General features: G+C 38.3%; 1 long non-coding RNA gene across 1 annotated transcript; it reads left to right on the forward strand.

Moving 5' to 3' along the window:
* Nucleotides 1-3,321: 3,321 nt before the first annotated feature.
* On the forward strand, nt 3,322-21,456 carry LOC122791342. The gene is made up of 3 exons (XR_006363142.1): nt 3,322-3,366; nt 17,392-17,427; nt 21,423-21,456. It is a non-coding gene; the product is annotated as an uncharacterized LOC122791342 (long non-coding RNA).
* The last annotated feature ends 1,949 nt before the right edge of the window (nt 21,457-23,405 follow it).

Below are 23,405 nucleotides of genomic sequence, written 5' to 3' on the forward strand. Positions count from 1 at the left end.
AAAACCTATGAACTCTACAATAACACACAAAACTATGTACGGCTTCAAATATTGAAGTTTTTGCTTCCTAATAACAACATAAGTTCTAAGTTGATAGCTACACAGACAGGCTAAAATTATCCAAAGAGAAAGGTTAGTCATGCTAAGATGCATGGTACAGCCTGTGCTATTAGTAAATGCTGTTTAATTTTTATATCTATATAACTCTCCCAGTTGAGAAAACACTCAAATGCTTTTAGTAAACATTTTCTCCAAGCCATTTTTCTTTATCACATTGTCTTCTATTGACATGCAAACCAGACATAAAACTGCTATGGGTACCTTGTTTATCAGAAAGAAAGACGTACAGTATTCAATATTCTTTTTTTTTACATGCTTTGTAATAAACGTGTCACTGGATAACGCCTATGTTTTTTCCCAGCCATTTCCCTATGCAAGATTTTTATTTTGTCTTACTCTCTTAACCAGACCTTTCTGCTCTCCCCCATCTCCTCCCCTCCACATTCTTTTTTCATTGCAGTGCCTACATTTTTCAAAACTGGACAAAGAAAAATAGAGAAGAAGGGTGAACAAGAAAAAACAAAAGCACCTGTTTATATTAGTATGCCCATTGCATTTAATAAAAACCTAAGAGAACTTTACTTCAAGTCTAACTGGTTTTGTATTATCTTTAAAGCTGTCACACTTGAGAAAACCCCTGATTGTTTTCAGAGAACATTATGTCCTAGCCAGTTTCTCTGTTCTATTTTTTTTTTCTTTTCCCTCAACCAATCCCCTCCAACCAGACTGTCTCCAGTTTCTCTTTACCAGATTGTCTCCATGGAGACATACTGCAGAAATGCTGCTTCATATACATATTTGCAAGTGCTAGAAAAACAATCTTATAATATTCAATATTCTTTTTCATTTACTTCCTCTCTGTTTTAAAACAAATTTCCTTAATCAGTCATTTTCCCATGCAAGATTAAAAAAACACATCAGTTTGAACTCTGTCATGCCCCCTTAACCAGGCTCCCTTTTTTTTTGTTAATCATCACATTGCCTATGTTTCTCAAAACTGCACAATAAGAAAAAGGGAAGAGATGCGAAAAATAAAAACACCTGTTTACAATCCCCATTACACCCAAAAAAAGCATGCAAAGAAAACAATGCAATATGGATACAATACTATTAAGAAAAGGTGTTTTATTTACTTACAATTAGAGTTCTCCCCTCTCTTCAACTCCCCAAAGCAGTTTTCTGAACATTAATGACATGAAGTAGGACATATACTTGAGCCCCCCACTCAACAAACAAATTTCGAAGAATTCCAGTGTTTCCAAGATTTCCTTATGCTATCATATTTCACAAATATAATTAATGCTTTGTAATCCCACTTTAAGTTACTGATTAAATTACTGTTCTTCTCCATCACCCAGATCCTATCTTGGCTTCATTTTCCAATGTACTCTTGATTCTTCTGGTCAACTCTCATGCTCCCTTCCTTCTCTCCAACATTTTCTGTTGAAATACTGGAAAACATTTCGCAGGTGCAACTGCTCTGCGTTCTTTATTACCAGAGGAGCAAGAAGCCGAATCTCCTTCTGTTTTGGATGATTCAATTTTGATACCTTTAGGCACCTCTTTCATTATGACACACAGCAGCTACTAAAGAAGGCAAGAAACCTGCTACTACAAAATCTTCTATTTGCAATTGATAAAGATTTTCTAGTCGGTGTTTTGCTAATAATCATGGTTTCATTATGTATTATGTACCACTGTTTCTGAAATATGTTTGTGATTTACTCTGCTCTAGCATTTCTTATTACTCTCTCAAGGTAAATCTTGTGATCATTTCACATGTCTGACCATGGATCCTCCCCTTTCTTCTCTATTTTTGGTAAAACAGTTTCTCAAGGGGGTTTTACACCTTAGGCCTCCTAGAAAACAGGTGGTCTCTTAATTGGATCATAACTTTATGCTGGAAAAATTAACTGTGTCTCCCTTTGAACAGCTCAACAGGCAGACTTAAGGTCCATTGCTTGTAATATGCCACTTCTTACTGCTCTGACATCTGGAAGAAGAGTTTCTGAGTTGCAAGCTCTTTTGATGAGTGAAACTATCTGATCTTTGTTTATAGAGATGTGATCACATTAAGAACAAATCCTTCACTTATGCCTAGAGTTATTTTAGAGTTTACCTTGAATCAAGCTGTCATTCTCCCAGTGTTCTATTCAGATTCTTAGAATGAGGTAGAAGGGATTCTACATGCTCTGGATATGCATAGGCATGGGATTCTACATGCTCTGGACATGCATAGGCATGGGATTCTACATGCTCTGGACATGCATAGGCAGCTCAGATATTATCTTGGCAAAAGAGAAATGTAGCGAGTCATCTCTTTATTTCTTTTAATGGACAGCCAATAACAAAACAGACTTTTTCAAGGTGGTTATCTTCAGCTATTTCATTTTGTTTTACCCACCATGAAAAATATCTTCCAAGAAGTGTCAAGGCACATTCTACTAGAGCCTTGGGATCTACAATAGCATATTTGGAAGGGGTGGATTCTAGAAGCATTCTAGAGGCAGCAACATGGTCCTCTGTACAATACTTTTACAAAGCATTACAAACTGGATTCCTTTTCTATGTTCAGGACTGGCTTTTGCTAGGACCATTTTCTAATCCTGGATCTCTATCCTTCCTCCTCCCAGGTAGGATAGGCTTTGGTAATCAATCCATATAGTCAAAAGGTTACTGCAGTAGTGAGAATGAGTAGCATAGTTCAACTAGAAGTAGCCACTGTGTAGATATTCAGAAGTATTTACCATACATGTTTTTGTTACATAATCACCTCGTATAAAATCTGAAATAAGAGGAGAATGTATCCTACAAATTGCTGCTGCTTAGACATTCAGAAATATTTACCATATATGTTTTTGTTACATTGTCGCCTCTTAATTATAATTTTTGAAGTAAGAGGAGACTATATCTTACAATATGCAGCTGTCTGGACCGTAAGAAATATTTACCACAAATGTTTTTGTTGCATCATAAAATCTGAAATAAGGGTAGAATATATCTGCATCTGGAAATGGTTTTGATGTGATAAAATTATGTTTAGTAGCAGATTATTCACAGTTGTTATAGTTCACACATTCATATTATCTCATAAACCTTAAAAAACTGTAAACTCTGTTCAAGAAAGAAGTAAAGTACTAAGATATGAAAGTCAAACAGGATTTACTTTCTTCTTCTAAAAGTAATCAGTCTGTTGTCCTGCTGATTGCATTTATATCATACAAGGTGTGTGATCAGTTATTTGTGTCTTTTCTATTACAGTTACAAGTCTGTTGACTGAAATATCTACATTCCTGTCTTCATCAGGTAAGAATGAAACAGGTTGAAGCATGCTATTTAGCAATCTTATATGTTTCATAAATTAAAAATGAAGATGATCTCTGCATTATTTGCGGTGTCTTTTTGATCTCTGTTTTAACTTTTAGCCTTGGATTATTGCCACAGCTGTTTACTCTGCGTTCCTACATTTCTGTTTTTTTGTAGTTGAAATTTGGTTAGTTTCGAATTATGGGAGCCACAGACAGTGCTTATACATTAAGAAATCTTTGGTCTGCACTCTTTTGGTAATGGGGTAGCTAGGTCCCTTTTGAGCTGAAAATCACTGTTTACAACTTCAAAGTTTATGTTTGCAATTGGCAAGGGGGCAAGTTTGTCTTTTCAATTACTTTGCCTGTATAAAGCCATTACTTTTGTGAGACACTGCTGATCATGCAGCGGCAGTTTGTAGTGCTCTGCATAGATGCAGGTGCTTAGAAATGCAAATTCCTTATAAAAATTATTCCCTAAGAATTACTGAGTACAGAGTTGCTCAACATGCACCAAGGTTTGTGCAAAAAGGGTTGCTATTCCATGAAATTAGACTAAGTCTGTACTTCTTAATCAACTCGCACCCTAGCAAATCTGTTGTCCCTTACAGTGATCACACAAAGAGAAGCATAAATCATTTGATATTACACCCCTTGAAACCCACTGTATTTATAACAGAAACTACAGGTCAGCAATTTTCTACTATCTCTGTAGCAAACCTGGTTGAAATTGGAGTCTTGAGACAATGTAGTAATTGTCTCATGTTATCTGACAGCCACTTAATTCTTAATCCGATACCAAATGCAAGAGATTTATTCATACCCTGACTCAGGAGGCAAAGCTCTCACACACCGCCACTACCAATACTAAAAAAGTTGTCAGTAACTCACAACACTACACAATACCTGCCACATATACTACAGGACAAACACATAAGCCTACATATGATAAGAGTTTTAGAGGTATCTATCCAATTCAAAGCCTCAAAGACTTCCCAAGTACATTAATTACAATAAATCCCATCAGCAATCTCACAAACACACTATCAAAGCTACACCCACCATGGCATATTCAGCCTCAACTCAGTGTCTCTAAGGCTAAACCCATAAGGTAGACCACCACATAATCCAACATTTTGGTCATAGGAGACTCCATTGTGAGGCACACCAATGTCCCGCTCACCAGGCTGAGCAAGAAGGTTATAGTCAGGTGCCTGTCGGGCAAGGAACCGTCAGATCACACACTCACTCAGGTCATAATACCATAAATATCAGTATGGCTTAGTCATAGTCCATATGGGAGTAAATGATCTGAGACATACCTCCAAGGACTTTATGAAGAGAGACATGATGAAGCTGTTAGACTATGTGTTGCAGGCCACAATGAAACTAACATTGAGCAGTATTCTACATTCTCCAAGGATGATGTCACAATATGAAGGAACACACACCACACCACAATACCAGTCTCACACAACTCCACACCACAATACCAGTCAAATAATAACACACTAAGACATACTAAGGCTCTGCAAAAATTTTACCTAAACAGCCGACAAAGCCTAAGCCCACACCCACCCAAGCAACTGCTCAACACATACACATACACAACAACAAACAAACAACACAATGTCAAAGCAGTCACTCAACAAAGCCAACAAACCACCACCAAATCATAAATATCACCATCCAACACCCCATAGTCCACTGACGTCCTGCTCCTCACACACAGGGGAGAAGGTCACAGTAGCTCACTGAGCTGCCTGGTAGCCTCACAACCACATATAGCAAGCACAACACTCCAGGTCTCTCAACAGCAGGTACAAGTGTCACTCATGTCTGGTGTCACGCTGGTGTCTGAGACTGAGGCCTCCTTGACTACATGAAAACAAGAAAGATTGAGACTCTGAGGCTCTAGCCCAGGCCAGGCATCCCTGACCCTGACTGAACAGTCCTACCTTCACACCTAGAATGATGCCACAAATGAGTGAGAGATCAGTTTTTTTTAATAATTGGCTTAAATTGTCATTCAATTCAAAGGATCAATGTGTCTGTGCCTGGATGATGACATGACAAGCCATGCTGCTTTCATAAGGGCGGGGCTGCACTGTCACCCCTAGGCTTCGATATTGGCAAAGGCTCTTGCCACCCCCATCGTGCCTTTTTTAGGCAAGGCCTCTCCCCGGACAAAAATCCGAGGACAATGTCAGTAGTCATAAAGGACACCCACACACCAAAGGACAAGGTAAATTAATGGATGCATCGGCGACGACATCATGGAGTTTCCACAGGTGCAAATGCACTTAGCAGCTTGTGCTCTGCACACAGGCAGGTTATAACTCAAGCCACCCTCTCTCCTCTCTGAAGGCCAGAAAATTGACAAGATAAATGTATCTCAAACACCATCTCCCTAGGTGACTTCATCTACCTAATATAGACTGGGAACACTACTCCAAGCCCAAAACACTCCAGGCCCAAAGGTTCCTTGGGTTAATAAACTCAAATGCCATGGAACAACTCACACCCATCCACAAGAGGAGAGCACATACTTGATCTCATCATGCATCATCTCATGGGATCACAATGTTCATCATCACAAGTATACCTCACTGGGTGAGATCAGATCATAAAAGATCAGATCGCTGGAGGTCCTCATCCCCCCCCCCAAATGAAAAAAAAAACAAAAAAAACTTCTGAAAAACTTCTTCACACTTCTCTAAAACTAGTGTGTGTGGTCTTAAAGCCCCTGAGCAATGGTAAACATTACTCAAACCGCTGAATCACACTTACAAATGCCTTCTACCAGCAAACTCCCCCCCCCCAAAGGAGGCATCTGGGTGAATTAAACAAGCCCCGTTGGTGAAGACAGAATTAGTTAGCCTTACCTTCACATCTGGACAATCCATTAGCCTTCCAGATGCGCGGTGGCACCCAAGGACCTCAGTGGGCCGGTGTGGTCACCTTCTGGACTGGTAATACCACCAACCCACCGACCACAAGCCTTATCAAGCCCATGGAGAGAGGATCATAATGGAATGGAGAAATAAAGAATAAGCCTCATAAATAAACTTGCAGACCTTGGATCCAAGTTTGTTCAGCTTTGTCAAAGGCAGTCAGGCAGATTATGACTTTTTTTTCTAAGACTTTTTGAGCATGATCTCAAAGGAAAGTGATGAAGGGCAGTCCATACAGCCTACGGCGACCTGTGGCAATCAACTCAGACACTCTCTACTCAGGTATCATCAGAAAGAAAATCCTCATCCCCATACATCACACCATTGCAAACTGGCAAAGTGGGTTTACAAACTGGCTAGGGTGACAGATCAGGAGCCATGTCAGGCTCGCAGCATGTCACAAGTCAAGCCTGTCACAAGGGTCCACCAGGACAGAATTTCAGTCCTGGGTCTACTTTTTGCAAATACAAGCAAACACAAAATAGGTTATGGCTGACAAAGTTTGCAGATGACTACAAACTGAAAAAATGCATCTGGACACACATAGTCTACACATGGCCTCACAGAAACAGAAGCGGAGTGCCATGGCAGAGGCATGGCAGAGCCATAAGCAAAGAATGCATAGTCATACCAGCTGGGAAAATACCCTTGGGAAAAACAAGATTTTGCTAGCTACCATATAGGTAAGCATCCACTGAGCAACAGAAAGATGGGGACGCCCAGACCAGGGTGGCAGGTGCCTTTGACCTTTAGGTTGTGCAGAAAAAGTAGTTAAGTAGTTAGGAAATCACCCATTGCCCAATCATGAATTCACAGATTCACATCTAGATCAAGGGAGGTCATCGTCCCTCATCACTCATTAGACCTATGATTGGATACAATGCCCCAATCTGCCCATGTATCCTGACCCCCGACCCGCCTGGCAGCTGGAAAAGCCCCAAAGACTCCTCACCAAAAAGAAAAAGGAATCTCAAAAATATGTCTTATGCTGAAAGAAAAGAAGAACTCCAGCTCTATTCAGTCTACAGCTTGCTCAAGGAGGTGACCCTGTGCATATAATATAATGTATGTCAGAGATTTGATGAATATGCTTCACCTCAAAAATCTAAGATCCCTCAGAACCACAAGGGCGAGACTTAAACCTTGATGACATTGTTATTAATAGAACTTGGGAGGACAGATTCATCCAGCCCAAGAACCTGCTGTGGGGAAAAACAAATGTGTGACATGTGAGGCAGGCACCTCCGCTCAGCCTTGTTTCAGAGGAATCTTGACCAATGGATGGGGGAGATATAGATATATACCCAGGGATTACTTCAGTGTCTCACTTGACAACAGAGCAAAATAATAGGCATAGTTTTATTCAAACTAAAGGGGTGGCGAAAGCCATAACTATGGGCTAGGCTTATAAATGCCCTTGGGCAGATAGCCTAGTATGAACCTATGAACCTATGAAGAGAAGTTAACAGACTTTAATAACTGGCTTAATTTTGGGTATCATTAAAAGGAGGTACAATATTTGTTAGCCTGTAAAGATATAACTGACAGATCATGTTGCTTTGCCAAGTGTGGTCTGCACCTGTCCCTTCCAGGCTTTTGAATATTAGCAAAAACCTTATCCACGCCAATAGTGCCTTTTTTAGGCATTACCAAACTGATAAACCTTCCACAATAGCAAAATCAACCCATTAAAATCTAAAAATGTTACTGCTTAATGCCAGGAGTTTTAGCAAAAAACTCCACTCACAGCAAGCTCTCATCATCCTGGAGAATGTAGACATCTGTGCAGTTACTGATAGATGTGGGTTAAAGCCACAGAAAGAAGCCCTGCAGTACAGTGCTATAATGCATTCCACATATTTAAATGTCTTACTGCACAGGAAGGGACAAAAGGTGGAGATGTCTCAATTTTTAACAAAAACAAACATACCTTAAGATCGGATATGATGTACTTGAACTTCTGTCCATTCAAATTACCATAGTATGCTGAACTAATTGTAAAAGGAGCCAACTATACTGAGCCTGGGAACATAGCATACCTACAGGCCAATAAATTCATCTCCAATTTTACCTGTCTTTCATCTCAATACACTTATGTAGAAATATGCCCAACCATACCTCCCCCAACTATCAACAGGGAACATGTCCTCAATGCATTCTCCAAGGCAAAGAAAATGCATTAATGGAACTCTAAAACATTCCAAGATGCCTCCTTAATAGCATGAAATATGACTTTTCAGGGTCTCTAGAAGCACTATTCAGTCATAGCCTCCAAGCAGGCTTTGTGCCAATGTGAATAAAGGACCACAACTGTTATTCTACTACACAACAGCAAGCCATGCACAGACCTTGGAAACTAGTGAACCATAAGCCTGATTGGTCTCATATGCAAAGCTATGGAATTAATTATCATGGACATAAATAATAACATAGGAAACCTTCAGATACTGGGTCCAACTCAGTTTGGATTCATCAAGGAAAGGTCATGCCAACTGAAACTGGTGGACCTCTTTAAGAAGATCACCAAAGCAATGGAAGACCTTTTTGAGAAGATCACCAAAGCAATGGATAAGAGCAAAATAGTGCATATTGCCTACCTCAACCTGGCAAAAGCCTTAAACACAATTCCCCAATCGGGCATTGTAGACAAACTCACTGAACTTGTTATAATCCCCTATGTCACCCTTTGGATAGTCAACTGGCTCAAAGATAAGACCCAATTAGTTAAGACAGGGAAGTCTACCTACATAAAAAGGCTTGTCACTAGTTAAGTCCCTCAGAGCACAGTGCTGGGGCCGCTCAGGTTTGGCATCTACTTTTCTGAAATCTAAGCTAACTCCAAAGCCTCTGGTTGACCAAATTCACAGATGATTGCAAATTAGTTGCAGTCATAGAATCCCCTCAAGGCGCAAACATCTTTTAAGAGAGCCTGACACAGACTTGTAACTGGTGCCAGAGTCACAAGTCTTAAACTCAATGCTAAGAAGTGCATAATAGTACCCTTCAGAAAGATGACCATCCTTACATGGTAATATACCCCTAAGAGTAGAGCCAGCAGTCAGGGATTTGGGAATGCTTGTAGACAGCAACTTAGCCATTGACAATCATATATCTATAGTAGTAAAATAATCATTTCATTTTGCACAACATAAAAGCAAGGATAAGTCATTCATGTTCAAAGATGTCCTTTTCCATTGTACTTTGCCCTAAGACCAATTGTCGAGTAAAATGGACCCTTCTGCATGTCCCTAACTAGGCATATGCAACAAATAAAGTGACCACAGAGGTTCCTCAAAAAAGAATACATCATTTATAAAGCAAATACTTTGCAGACATCCTCAAAGCATTGTCCTTGCACTCAGTCTCCTACAGCCTGCTGAGTGGCAGCCAATATCTGGCCGACAAAGCTTCTTCTCATCCAGCCTTAATAGACCTGTTGCACATCTACAAAATAAGTAGCACCAAAAACATCCAATCCAGGGACCTAAACCTAGCCTGCAACATAAATAGAACATGCTGGATAAGCAGGTATATGACTCAGAGGTTGACCCTTCTCTGGAGCAGGATTCCCATTTATGTAAAGCAAAGTTCTTCCCTACACTTATTCAAGTGAAACCTGGAGCAGAAGATGGGGTATCACAAATTTACCTCTGGTCTGGCACCAGTGTCTCTGTTAGAGAGAGAATGCCCTAAATGCTTGACCTTTCAATCCCAAGTTTACATACCCCCCAATAATATATGGGACCAAAACCTTTCTAATATTTCTGTAAAACATAGATAGGCTTAAAATGACAATTTAGTGTTGTTAGCCTAATATTCTCCTATGGCCCTATGATTCTATGAATATGATTCATTGGAGATTAAGTTCAGTAAAACCATGGTACAGTATTCAACACCAAACAACTAGTAACAAAAACAAATAAACACAGAGGGTGAAGGTTCTCAGCGGATACCAGAAATGCTCTCACTGAACTTAAAAATAAATAATTTTATTGCAATGATAAAAACATTGAGTCCTTTTGTCCCTACAAATGGGACTTCATCAGAATGCATTGTTATAAACGTCACTTCCTTATATAGCCATATTCAAATAATCCAAGCTCCAACACCCTGTGTTAAAACAACACAAAGTAAAGCACTGAAATTCATCCTACAAAAAATAAAAATAACAGTATAAGAAATCTTAACGTAAGAATGTAAAAATGTATAAGAAATATAAAAATAATTAGAGTTTTGTAGATCTTAATTTAAGCAGCAGCTGTATTGACAGATATTCATTCAACCCTGGAGCTATATTAGCATTCAGTCTAAGTTGCAACAACAGTTCTCTGAGTTCCAGTCTAATTTCTCAATCACCCCCTCATGGATTCACATGTTCCAGAGTAGCAAACGAAAATCTATTACATTGCACACTGGACATTAAACATATATATAATGCATTATTGACATTCTTGTTATTAATGTCATATACGTGTTCATAGATTCTTTTATGTACACATTGTTCAGGTTTGCCCACGTAAAAGCTAGAGCATCCTAATCATTTAGCAATGTAAATCACCCGTTTAGTGGAACAATCCCCTTTTTGTAAATACCTTATGAATTTAAAGTGTTTTCCAAAACAAGGGTTTCTCTTTCTAAAAAAGAGGTACATTTATTACACCATCCACAATGAGTTGTGCCAAACTTCTTGGAATTAAGATTGGGATCTAAGTTCCTAATCTGATTTGATTCAAAAAGTTTTTTTGTAATTGCTGGCTGTCTTGTAAACAAAATGCAGTTCACTTCCTAATAATTTATAAATAGTGGGGTTTACCTTAAAATATTCCAATTCTTGTTAACAATATTTTTAACTTCTCTTGTGGCATGGTTCTATTATAAAAGCCCACTTGAAGCATCCTTCAACCTTCATACTTTTTGAGCATAAATTTTCAATAGTGTTAATCAGGCCAACCCCCAACAAAGGTTTATATCGGTGACCACATTCACTTAAAACCTCATTACTAATTCATCTAACCAAATCCTCAGGGTAGCCAGTGACTAAAACCATGTTGACTAATCTGTCTTATTCAACACATACATCATTAAAATCCAAGGTCATTCTCGCTGTCCTGATACATTGACCTTTTTCTGAAAGAATGGATGACAACTTGTAAAGTGAAAATAGGAATTGCTAAAGGTTGGCTTCTTACATATTTGAGATTTGAAACCATTTTGAGAATGCTTAATCAAAGTATCTAAATACTTGATACTTGTCCTATTATGGTGTAAAGTAAATCTTAAAAATTCTGTTGTATTTTTTAAATATACTAAAAGCTATTCAATCTGTGTCTCCAGAAACTCCCATAAAATAAATATATCATCCAAAAATATAATGGACAATTTGACGTACTTAAAGAATTCACAATTAAACTTATATAATTTTTCCTATCCCCAGCTTGCACCTATCGTCACCCACTTTATTTGTTTGAATTGTTCCCCTTTGAAATAAAAATAAATGTTAAGTTGTCAATCTCGCCTTCATTCTTGCTGGATGGGTTCGGAGCCGATCCACTGCTAAGCTCGAGAGCTTATTTTTACCAGCTCGAGGCAACCCTATATCCCATGATGCAAGGCGGAGATTACTCAGATCTCGTTTGGTAGCTAAAGAAATAGCAGAATTTCCTTCCAACATAGGAGGGGCCCCCAGAGTGTTTACCAAATGCATGGCAGTGGTTACGGCTCATCTGAGACGTCAAGGATTCCAGGTGTTTCCATATCTAGACGACTGGCTCCTCACTGCCACCACCAGGCATCAGCTTCTCCAAGCCAGAAATCACACCATTCACACCTGCAGAGGGTTAGGAATTTCTATAAACGTCGAAAAATCTGTCTTGTCGCCTTGTCAATATATTACCTTTATAGGCACAAATTTGGACACCGTGCAGCTTTCGGCAAGGTTGACAGACCAGAGGATCCTGGACATTCAAAAGCACGTACAAGTGATCCTATTCAGCAAAAAAATTCAGGCCAGGTTTGCTCTAAAAGTGCTGGGTCTTATGGCGGCCGCCATAACACTTCTTCCTCTAGCCCGCTTTTACATGCGGCTACTTCAATGGATGTTATTCACTCAATGGTCCTTTCAACAACTTCCACGGATCATAGTGACCCCAACTTGCAAGAACCATCTGACTTGGTGGATATCGTCCCCTCAGATCCATCAAGGCAGACCGTTTGTTCCTCTTGCCCCAGTTGCCACGGTTACATCGGACGCCTCCCTGATCGGGTGGGGGGGGCATTATCAGGGCAGAATGGTCCATGGCGTACCATCTGCACATAAATGTTCTGGAGATGAGAGCAGTGCTTTTAACGTTGCAAGCCCTCAACGACTCTCTTCCTCAGGGAACAATTGCAGTTCAAACGGACAATATGTCAGTAGTATGGTACATAAACAAACAAGGCGGAACCAAGTCCTATCCACTATGTCGAGAGGCTCTCAGACTTTGGCAATGGGCGATCTCCTCTCATCGGTTTCTGATAGCAATGCACATCCCCGGGAAATCCAACATCATAGCGGACAGATTGAGCAGAGCTATCCTCATGCCTCACGAGTGGTCTCTCAAACAGTCAGTGACGGAAGAGATTTTTCAGAACTGGGGAATTCCTTGCTGCGACCTTTTGCTACACCCCAAAACAGCAAATGCCCAGACTTCTTCTCTCTCTTCCTCCCAGGCCATCCCCAGAGACGCTCTAACCCAAGATTGGCGGGGACTTCTTTATGCTTTTCCTCCCTTTCCGCTGATACCTCAGCTAATTCAGAAAGCAACCGCCTTGAGAGCCAAATTGATTCTCATTGCCCCTTATTGGCCTCGACAGATATGGTTTCCGTTCCTACATCGTTACCTAGTGGTACAGCCATGGCATCTGGACCCGGTTCCAGATCTTCTGACCCACCAGTTGGGTCACCTGCACCAACCCATACCCTCTCTCAACCTCACTGCTTGGTTGCTCCACTTCCATCCTTAGCCAGGCTCCTAATCCGGGATATCATAGTAGCTTCCCTAAAATCTTCCACCAGAAAGATCTACACTAGTAAATGGCGACGTTTCTCTTTCTGGGCAAAAGCTAGGAACATAGATCCCTATACTGCTCCAATTCATTCGATATTGGACTTCCTAGCTGGCATTTTTCATTCAGGATCTTCTTCTTCCACAGTGAAAGTTCAACTGGCAGCTATTTCAAATTTTCACATAGGCTTTTTGGACCACAATATCATGTCACATAAACTTTGCAAGGCATTCCTTCGAGGTATCTTTTTATTGAAACCTCCAATCAGAGACCCCCCACCACAGTGGGATCTAAATTTAGTTTTAACATCTTTGATTCTTCCCCCGTTCGAACCTGCAGCTGCCTGTTCCTTGAAATTGCTTTCTTGGAAGACACTGTTTCTAGTTGCCATTACATCTGCCAGAAGAGTATCTGAGCTTCATGCTCTCTGTGTCCGTCCTCCCTATCTGATTTTTCACAAAGATAGGGTATCCCTAAGAACTAATCCATCTTTCTTACCGAAAGTGGCATCTCAGACTAACTTAAACCAGTCCATTGATCTTCCAGTATTTTTCCCAAATTATTCTGATAGAGCTGAACAAAAGCTACATTATCTCGATGTTCACCGCCAGCTGAGATATTATCTGGATAAGACAAAAAATTCTAGAAAGTCTGATCAACTTTTTCTATCCTATGCAGAGAACAGGAAAGGCCTTCCAGTTTCTAAGGTTACTTTATCTAGGTGGCTGTCTTCATTGATCACTTACATTTATCAGCTCAGGGGCAAAGAATTGGTTTCTATCCCAAAAGCCCATTCTACCAGAGCTCTAGCTACATCTACAGCTTTTCAAGCTAGACTTCCAATAGACACTATTTGTGCAGCAGCCACATGGGCCTCTCCTCATACCTTTGTCTCACATTACAAACTAGATTTGGTCTCCAGAGACAGAGCAAATTTTGGTTCCACCGTTCTCAAGAGTCTGTTCCAATGAGCCCAGGATAGAGGTGCTAGGGACGCGGTCCCATCCAGCAAGAATGAGATTGACAACTTAACATTTAGAAGTTATGTACCTACCATAACGTTCCATGTTAGTTGTCTTCTCGCCTTCTTTCTTGCGTCCCTCCCTTCCCCTAGCCTGGTCAGACCGAGAAGATTATTAATCCTCTATTAAGAGGTTTTTACCCTTCCATCTACTTGACTCCAAGTTTGCATGTTAGGTAGATATTTGCTACAGTTTTATGATGTCATTTAGTTTTTATTTCTTCCTCCTATGTTGGAAGGAAATTCTGCTATTTCTTTAGCTACCAAACGAGATCTGAGTAATCTCCGCCTTGCATCATGGGATATAGGGTTGCCTCGAGCTGGTAAAAATAAGCTCTCGAGCTTAGCAGGCCGAGGATCGGCTCCGAACCCATCCAGCAAGAAAGAAGGCGAGAGAAGACAACTAACATGGAACGTTATGGTAGGTACATAACTTCTAATTATCTAAAACTAGAGATGCCCAATCTGTAATAAGATTAATCCTGTCATCTGATAAAAAATCATAATCAATTAAAGTGCCGTGAAACAAATATAACCCTTCATCATTTGGAATAGTAGTGAATAGGTCAACAACATCAGTAGTAAGAAAACTAATAATTTCCTTCCAAAGGGTTCCCTTTAAACATCCCAGCGAATCCCATGAGTCTTTCAGTAAATAGGTGGTCTTCTCAAAGATGGGCTTTAACCATCTGTCTATTAAAACAGCCAAGGGATGGGTCTTCAAACATTGGGCTGCCACTGTAGGTTGAAAAGAAATGTTTAAAATAATCTATGAATATGTATACGATATTAACAACAATAATATCAATAATGCATTATATAAACATTTAATGTTTAGTTTGCAATGTAATACATTTTCTTTTGCTGTTCCGGAACATGTGATAATCAATCCAAGAGGGGGTGATGGGGAAATTAGATTGGAACTCATAGAATTGTTGTGGCAACTTAGTTTGAATGCAAACATAACTACAGGGTTGAATGAATCTCTATAAATACAACCATTTCTTAAATTAAGATCTCCAAAACTTTAATTAATTAATTTTTATATTTCTTATATATTTTTATATTCTTTTGTCAGGATTTCTTATACTGTCATTTTTATTTTTGTAGGATGAATTTAAGTGTTTTACTTTGTATTGCTTTAACAGAGGGTGTTGGAGCTTGGCTTATTTGAATATGACTATATAAGGAAGTTACATTTATAACAATGTATTCTGATGAACTCCCATTTGTAGGGATGAAAGCACTCAATGTTTGTATCATTATAATAAAATGATTTATTGTTATGTTCAGTGAGACCATTTCTGGGATACAGTGAGGACCTTCACCCTCAGCATTTATTTGTTTATGTTCATTGAAGATTAAATGTATCCCATAATTTATGTGACACATTAATTAAAACAGTTTATGTTATATTCGTACCCTGTTTGCTGAAATGTTTATTGTACACCTGTGTTATACCACAAAACGGAATAAACATAAAATGGAAAATGATAAATTTAAGGATTCAGTAACTTTTCTAAGCTGTAACATGAACTAAAACATCTCACATGTTGAGGTTCTGGGATGTACATTTGAAGATAAAACACTGGGATGCACGACTACAAATCAAAACACAATCCTTTGATGGCAGTTTTCAAATTGACATATGGCAGGGTGTTTGTTGGGCTTATGGATTATCTTGTGAATGTTCTTGAACTGAATGTAAGTGAAGTTGTTTTGAAAAACTAGCCAAGGTAGTTTTTCTAGTGCTTTGCAGCAATGAGTTTCCTTGGACAGATCAGCGACAAATGTGGCTATTTTGTTCTAGTATAATCAAGCCTGTCAGTTTGGATTTTATCTAGACCAAACAGCATTGTTGAGGCATAGAACAGCATATGAAGTGAGATTTGTGCCTGCTTTGGTGAGGGTTCCTGTCAGAAGAACGAAGACGCATTATGTTGAATGCGTCTTTGTCGAACTGTAAATGTCAAAAGTGCAAAATGACGAAGTGGCTTTTGAGCTAATTCTTTCACTGGGAAAGAAGTTGCTTGGCCACTTCCATCACTTTGCTGTTTTCAGCACTTTAGTGCAATCTCGTAGTTGGTATATTTAAGTAGGGGGGTGTGGGGGCTGAAGCCCCTCACTTAAAATAGTGTTTAGTGGGGTTTTTTTTTTTTTAGGAACAGCGAATTTTTTACCTGGGAAAAAATTTGCTGTTCTGGCTGTTCACTCTTTTTTGTTTTCGTTCTTTTGCGATCGATATAACAGCGTTCGATCTTTTGAGCATTCGCTGTTATAACATAGACCCTCTGGTGAGTAGGTTTTAACCTTGTACAGCATTCCAAGTTGCTTTTTTGATATAATGTATGTGCTGATTAAACTTATTCACTGGCGTATGATGACACCTAGAAGTTTTTTGTATTACCTGTTGAATGGAGAAGGTTGCTATTAAATATTATGTTTTCAAGTAAACTGATGTGGTTTTGTAATGATGTGGCTGCAAATAAGGTTTATGTATTTTTTTGGTTGGGTACTTAGGTTTAGCTAGGAATCATTTAGATATTTTTCAAAACTGTAAAGTTTCTACCTTGGTGTTTGTCATATTTACTGGCTTACTGTCACATCACAACTTCTGAATTTATGTAGAAACAGTTCTTACAGGCACAACATTTACTTATGCCTTGTAAAAGTAACTTCCTCATGGGTAAATGGCGACCTTTGCGGAATGGGAGTTCTTGTAACGGTAACTTCCTCACAAATCTATGGTGACTGCTGTGGACTAGAAGTTCTTGGGGCATTTGAAGAAAACATAAGAGGGGCAGTTAGGGGGTTATAAATGTATTATTAGTATCACCATTATAATGCAATGGCTGAATGAGCTTTGGGGGTCTGCAGATCTCACAGCTGAACAGCTAATGAGGAACATATATGTATATGTATAGTGATGAGTTTAAGTTAGCTAACCACAACCATATTCCATTACAAATTTAAACATTTGTTTTTCTTTTTTGCCTTTTTTATGTAGCCACAGTACTTCCTACCACAACCTCAACCACAACAAGTAAGTTTGTCATTGCAAAAATCTCCTTAGTTACTACTTTGATATATGACCTAGGTTCTGTTCTCTTCTCTGACACCTATTCTTTGCAAGCTCTCCCATCTACCTAAAGAAAATCAGCACTTACTCCAAATTCAGAATACAATTCAAAATACACCTCTTCATCCAAGCCAAATGCTCCTGCTTCAACACAGCACACATCACCTAATGGGTCTACCTTGCATTACCAAATATATACTTTACCGAACTTTAAAACAATGAGATGACCATGCCGAAAACCTGCTTTAATGAACTGTCACATCACAGGAATTTTAATCTGGGAAAGGAGGCAGTTGGACAGCATGGGGAAATTTGCCCTTTTCTCCACTATAGTGCGATCCCTGAGTTGGCATATTTAGTTGGGGGTGTGTGGGAGGTTAAGCCCCCCACTTGGGTGGGTTTGATGTGCTTTGGTGTGTTTGTTTTGTAATGTTGGCCAACTGCCTCCTTTCCTGGATTAAAATTCCAGTGATGCGACCGTTCATTGAAGCAGGCTTTCGGTGTAGTTGTCTCATTGTTTTAAAGTTCAGTAAAGTGTAATTTCTGTAATGCAAAGTAGACCACACCTAACACACTTTCCCCATCTTTTTTGTACTTCTCCTCTCGCAAAGTTACTGAGGGTCGATGCAGTGTAAAAACAAACGTAACTATTGTATGTTACATACGCTCTGCTTGTTTACTAATCTGAAATAATCTGTTATTGCTTACATTTCTGTCTGTTTTGTTTGTGAAATGTTTTGTATTTCACCCAGGTGAACCTGAAATTGGTCTGTACTGATCAGTGCACTAACCCAGTAAACAAATATAAATGAATAAATAAATAAATAAACTAATAAAATGTTGAAAGAACATAAGGTTTCAGCTCATTAATTAATACTCAGATCCATGATCTGTGTTTTACACAAAAAAATCACTGCCTCTGCAGTTTCTATTTGTGCACAGACAGTGATTCAGTGTCTGTGATTTTTTTCTCTTTTCTCAACAGCTGTGTAACGGTTGAGTTACTATGCTTAAGTATGTTAAGTGTGTAGAGATTAAGTGCCCCTCAAAGGGAGTAGTGGAGAGTTGCCCCTGCAAAAAAAAAAGTTATTGTTAAAATTGTTTTTACTAGTTGATACTTTGTCTTTTTTTTCATCCATTTGGAGCTTCATTTAGTTGTATCTGAGGGAAATACATAGAAAGTCAATATATAACCATATTAACTTCACAATTATCACACTATAAGTAGTGTAGTGAAAGTTTCTTACTTTATTTTATTTATTCTTTTGATAACTGGCTGGGTCAGCTGGCCTGCTGATACTTCTCAGAAAAGACCAGGTTACATCTTGACAAAAGTACAGAAGTCAATACACAGATATGTACAGTAATATGAATATTTACATGATGAGAAGGCAAGACAAAAAAACTTGTTGTACAAATGGTTATTTCAGTAGTCTGCCATATTTTAAGTGAATGAAAGTCCTCACTATCAACAAAGTATTCGTTCTGAATTAAGAACATATATGATATTTAATAATGCCACATTTATAGTGAGCCCCAATGAAGGAGGTGCAAATGAACTCAAACTGAAATATATGTATTCCATAAGAAGGAATCACACAACGTTCAAAGAATAATGCCGGAACTATTACTATTGTTCACGTCACACGTAGTCAGTATATGATTATTGTAAACTAAAATGTTTATAAATGCTTGACAGGTTGTAGTTTCAAAACAGCAATGCTGCCAAGGTCTCAAAACAAACAAAGCCATTATTTTTTGCTTGCTGCCCTGCAACCCTGATATAGGAACATACCCTCAAACCACTAACCGCTAAATACATCACTCTCGGGTTACACAAAATTAGAGAAAAGAAGAAGGCAGTAAACAAAAGTTAACTCACCTTTTCCCTCTTCTTCAACAGCACAATGCAGTCAATGTGTGATCTAGGTACTCCCAATAGTGTGAAATATTGACTAAAGGAACTTGTGACATTTTGTTTCAGTGTTTCAAGACTCTGTTTCAGGCTATGATAAATGTACGTTTCTGTGTGGCAGTCATACAGACTCTCATTCTGTATATCCTTAACTACTGCAGATAGAATAACATCTTTAACAGTAATCTAATAGATTTCCTAACAGTGTGAGCAATTTAGTCAGCAGCAATGAAGACAGATGATTATAAGGTTTAGTCACAGCTGTATAAGAAAGTATTTGATTTGATGCAAGAACACAAATGACTAAGTAGAGATTTAGAAAAACAAAAATTCTAGGAAGAACAGAGAAAATGACATCACACCTAAACTCAATTTTAAAGAAGATACATCCACCTTATAAAAAGCAGCGTTTAATACATATGTTTGAGATTTCAAGGTCTTGCCCTCTACAAACAGGACAACTTAATCATAAAGTGCATAAAAACAAAGAACTGCCATCTTTACTGTAGAGACATACAACCTTCTGAATAACAACTTATCACCTTCTCAAAATTTTCAAACGTTTTCCTTGCAGGAAGAGTACATGTCCAGAGAATATCTAGCTGAGAGTGATAATCTTAATTTCAGAAGCGGCAGTGAAGGTTCAAACAACTTTTGTATTTATGCTTTGGGAGGTCTCACTTGCAGAATTTTACTGGGATTAGGGTTCAAAGTTTCAAAAACTATTTCTGGGATTATAGGAGAGTTCTTTTTAGTGGCATTTGGTCATTCATTCACAGACTGCTGTATCAAAGAAGTCTATATGCTCAGTCCTGGTAGATTCAGTGGTCTTCTTGACAAAAGGATTTAATGTCCCCTGATGTTTGTCACCTCCTGGTAAAGTAACCCTTATGTGTTATAAAATGCCTTATTATTATGTAAATATTCCTTTGTGTGATAACTAACATCATTTACTATTTGCATAAAACAGTATTAAGTGATTACTTCTACAAATATAGTAATACTTTTATTCTTAAAACCTAGCAAAAAATGTTTGGCAATATTAAGCAATAAATATATATAGACAAATACATAGTAAACATCATAAAAAGGATTATTATGTTACCTAAATAACACAGACAAAATCATTTTAATATCGAAGACAGTTGCATGTTAAGGTTCCTTTTCTTTTCCATAATACCGAACAACTTCAGCTCCAAAATCAGCTATGAAAATATTGGTTTGTGACAGGATTTAAGATAGATTAATCACTTTCAAACTAAATACTTTGTGAGTCATTTTTACTTTGTCTGTAACACACTTAAATTTGTAAAATGCATTCAGGTTTATGTCCTGCTTATTTTAAAAAAAAAAAAAAAAAAAAAAAGCACTTAATCATTTCCTATTCAGCATGATTAAAGATTGCCACAACCTTCCTTGATACTTAAAAGTGTGAACAAGAAAATGCGAGTCTAGACTTCCAACAGTGAATAGGTTTCTGCATGACAGCTTCGCCCACCCATGGTCCCCACACCCCTGCATCTCATAATTAATATATATATATATATATATATATATGTGTGTGTGTGTGTGTGTGTGTGTGTGCATGTATATAAACTATAAGATCTCTGTAGATCTGAGGGGAACTCTCTGAGATACTACAGTCTCAAAATTATTATATAAAAGCAAGATGTTGCAATTTCAGAATTAACGTATAAAATGCAAAGTTACACTTGCACTTATATTTTCAATATTGAACAATGGTGTCATTTATATCTCTCAGCTGTCCAGTATTTTACAGAATGTCCCTGATTTTGCATCTGTGTGACAAGAAGTTAGCGTGTGTGTGTGTGTGTGTGTGTGTGTGTGTGTGTGTGTGTGTGTGTGTGTGTGTGTGTGTGTGGTGTGTGTGTCAGGGCACAGAGGTTTATGTCTGTTCTTATAATACACATTTTACCAGTGTTGTACATCTCTTAGATTTATTTTATTTCACAATTAGGCCAATGCAGGACATAATTTAATATATCTAACCTATGTTGTGATTTTTTTCCCTTCTCCCATCAAGCTACAACAACTCCAACCACAACATCAACTACAACAAGTAAGGATGGCCTTTGATTAATACTTAATGAATATCAACATAAAAAGTATCGTATTTATCTGTGTAATCTCTGTTGGTAGGACAGCTGATTTCTGTTTCTGTAATTGTGCTGAGGAGTTATACTGGGTAGAAAAAAATTAGGAGTTTAGGAGTATTTTCTTCAAGGAGCTTTTCCTCTAGGAAGGAAAGGGCTCCTTCTGGGGTAACAAAGGAAAATGTATCTGCCTGCCACTTAATCTGAAGATTCACTGGGAGTGTGAACAATGTCTGAATGCCGCTTTTGTAGCAGAGACTTCTTAAACTGGCAAAGCCCTTCCTACTAACCATAACTACTTCTGAGTATTCAAAATAGATGAACTTTCTTCCCCTCCAGAAGTTCTTTCCTTTCCTTAGTCTTGTCTAGAATTTCTTCTTTATCAGTATAATTAAGCAATTTCAGAATCATTTTGCATGAGGAGTTGTCATAACCAAGGTGATGAGTGTTAGACTTTTATATCCTTTCTCAATGATTATCAGAAGAAATATGCCCAAGGCTTTCAAGAGTGTAAAAAAACAACTTCACTAACTTTTCTTTGTACAGTCAGTCAATAAGACCTTCATTCTAGTTCATACAGGTGCTTGTCTACTAAGCAGTACTATAAACAAGGATTATAAAACAAGTGAAAATAGATAAAACAAATAAAATTAATTACAAAAGGGCAAACATATAATTATAAACCAAACCAAGATATTAAATTATGAATGAGGCCACTGGATAAATTTAGTCTAATGACACAATTAACAAGATAATAGCAAAAGATAAAAATGTAGTTAACCTACATCATGTTCTAACTCATATTCATATATTTAAATTACTTCCTTCAGTCCCTGTTCTTAGTATCATTAAGTTTGTAGGGCAGCCTGTTTATTGGAGAGTGGTGCCTCCACAAATATGAATACACTTCACATATTTACAAGGAGTCAGATGAAGCAGCAGTTTCTAAAGTGTGTCATGTTTAATCTGTTTATAGGACAGTTCACAAGGAAAGGACTTGCTTTAAAAAAGTGTTTCAACTGCACAGGGGTTATGTGAAACTTTACAGAAGCATTCCTTCTTGCAAAGGAAAATAATCAGTATGCACTGACGATTAATGATGCATACTCAAATGGCAAAAGTATTGCCATCTGTAAATAAAACAGTTTAATTGTGGCCATATTGCTTTGCACATGTACTTTTTCACTAACATTTTTTTCTGAAGATATAAGCATTGCAAAAAATTCATTTTCCGAGACAGATTTGTATTATATCAGATATATTTTTTATTATAGGTTCATAGGTAGGCACTAGGCTATCGGCCCTAGGGCCTATACAAGCCCAGCCAAAAAGGTACCCTGGCTTTTGCCACCCAAGAAAATTATTTTCCTGTGCCACTGTCGAGCAGAGCCACAGAAGTGATCCCCAGGGTGAATTTCCTACTTCCCATCCAATCATCAAGATTTTTCTTGAAGAGTGCTTTCTAATGAAGAGCTTTGTTTGATATAGATAGGTAGTTTATTCCAGAGTATGAGAAGTCTCTGGGACAGGAATCTATCCCTCCGGCATGTTCTGTTTATTGTGGTGACAAGGTTTAGGTCGCTAGAGCTTGTAGCTCGGAGGGACTGGGATTTCTTTAAATGGAGCATGTCCAACAGCTCTGGGTTTGACATAGCTTTGTATGTTAGGCAGAGATCACCTCTGAGTAGGCGATATGCGACGGAGTAAAGCTGGAGTTTTTTGAGACAGTCTGCGTAGGGCATCTGTTTGAGGCTAGTAATCCTCTTTGTGAGGTATTTCTGCGGCCTTTCCAGTTGTTGTAGATGTCTTGTGGGGTACATACCAAAAGGGGCCTTGTACTCTATAATGGGTCTAATGAGTGATGAGTAGAGGGGAACAATAACCTCTTTTTTTTCTGGATGAAAAACCTTTTG

This window comes from Protopterus annectens, chromosome 17.part0 (genome assembly GCF_019279795.1).
Source record: "Protopterus annectens isolate FY-2018-M chromosome 17.part0, PAN1.0, whole genome shotgun sequence".
Classification (NCBI taxonomy): Eukaryota; Metazoa; Chordata; order Ceratodontiformes; family Protopteridae; genus Protopterus; species Protopterus annectens.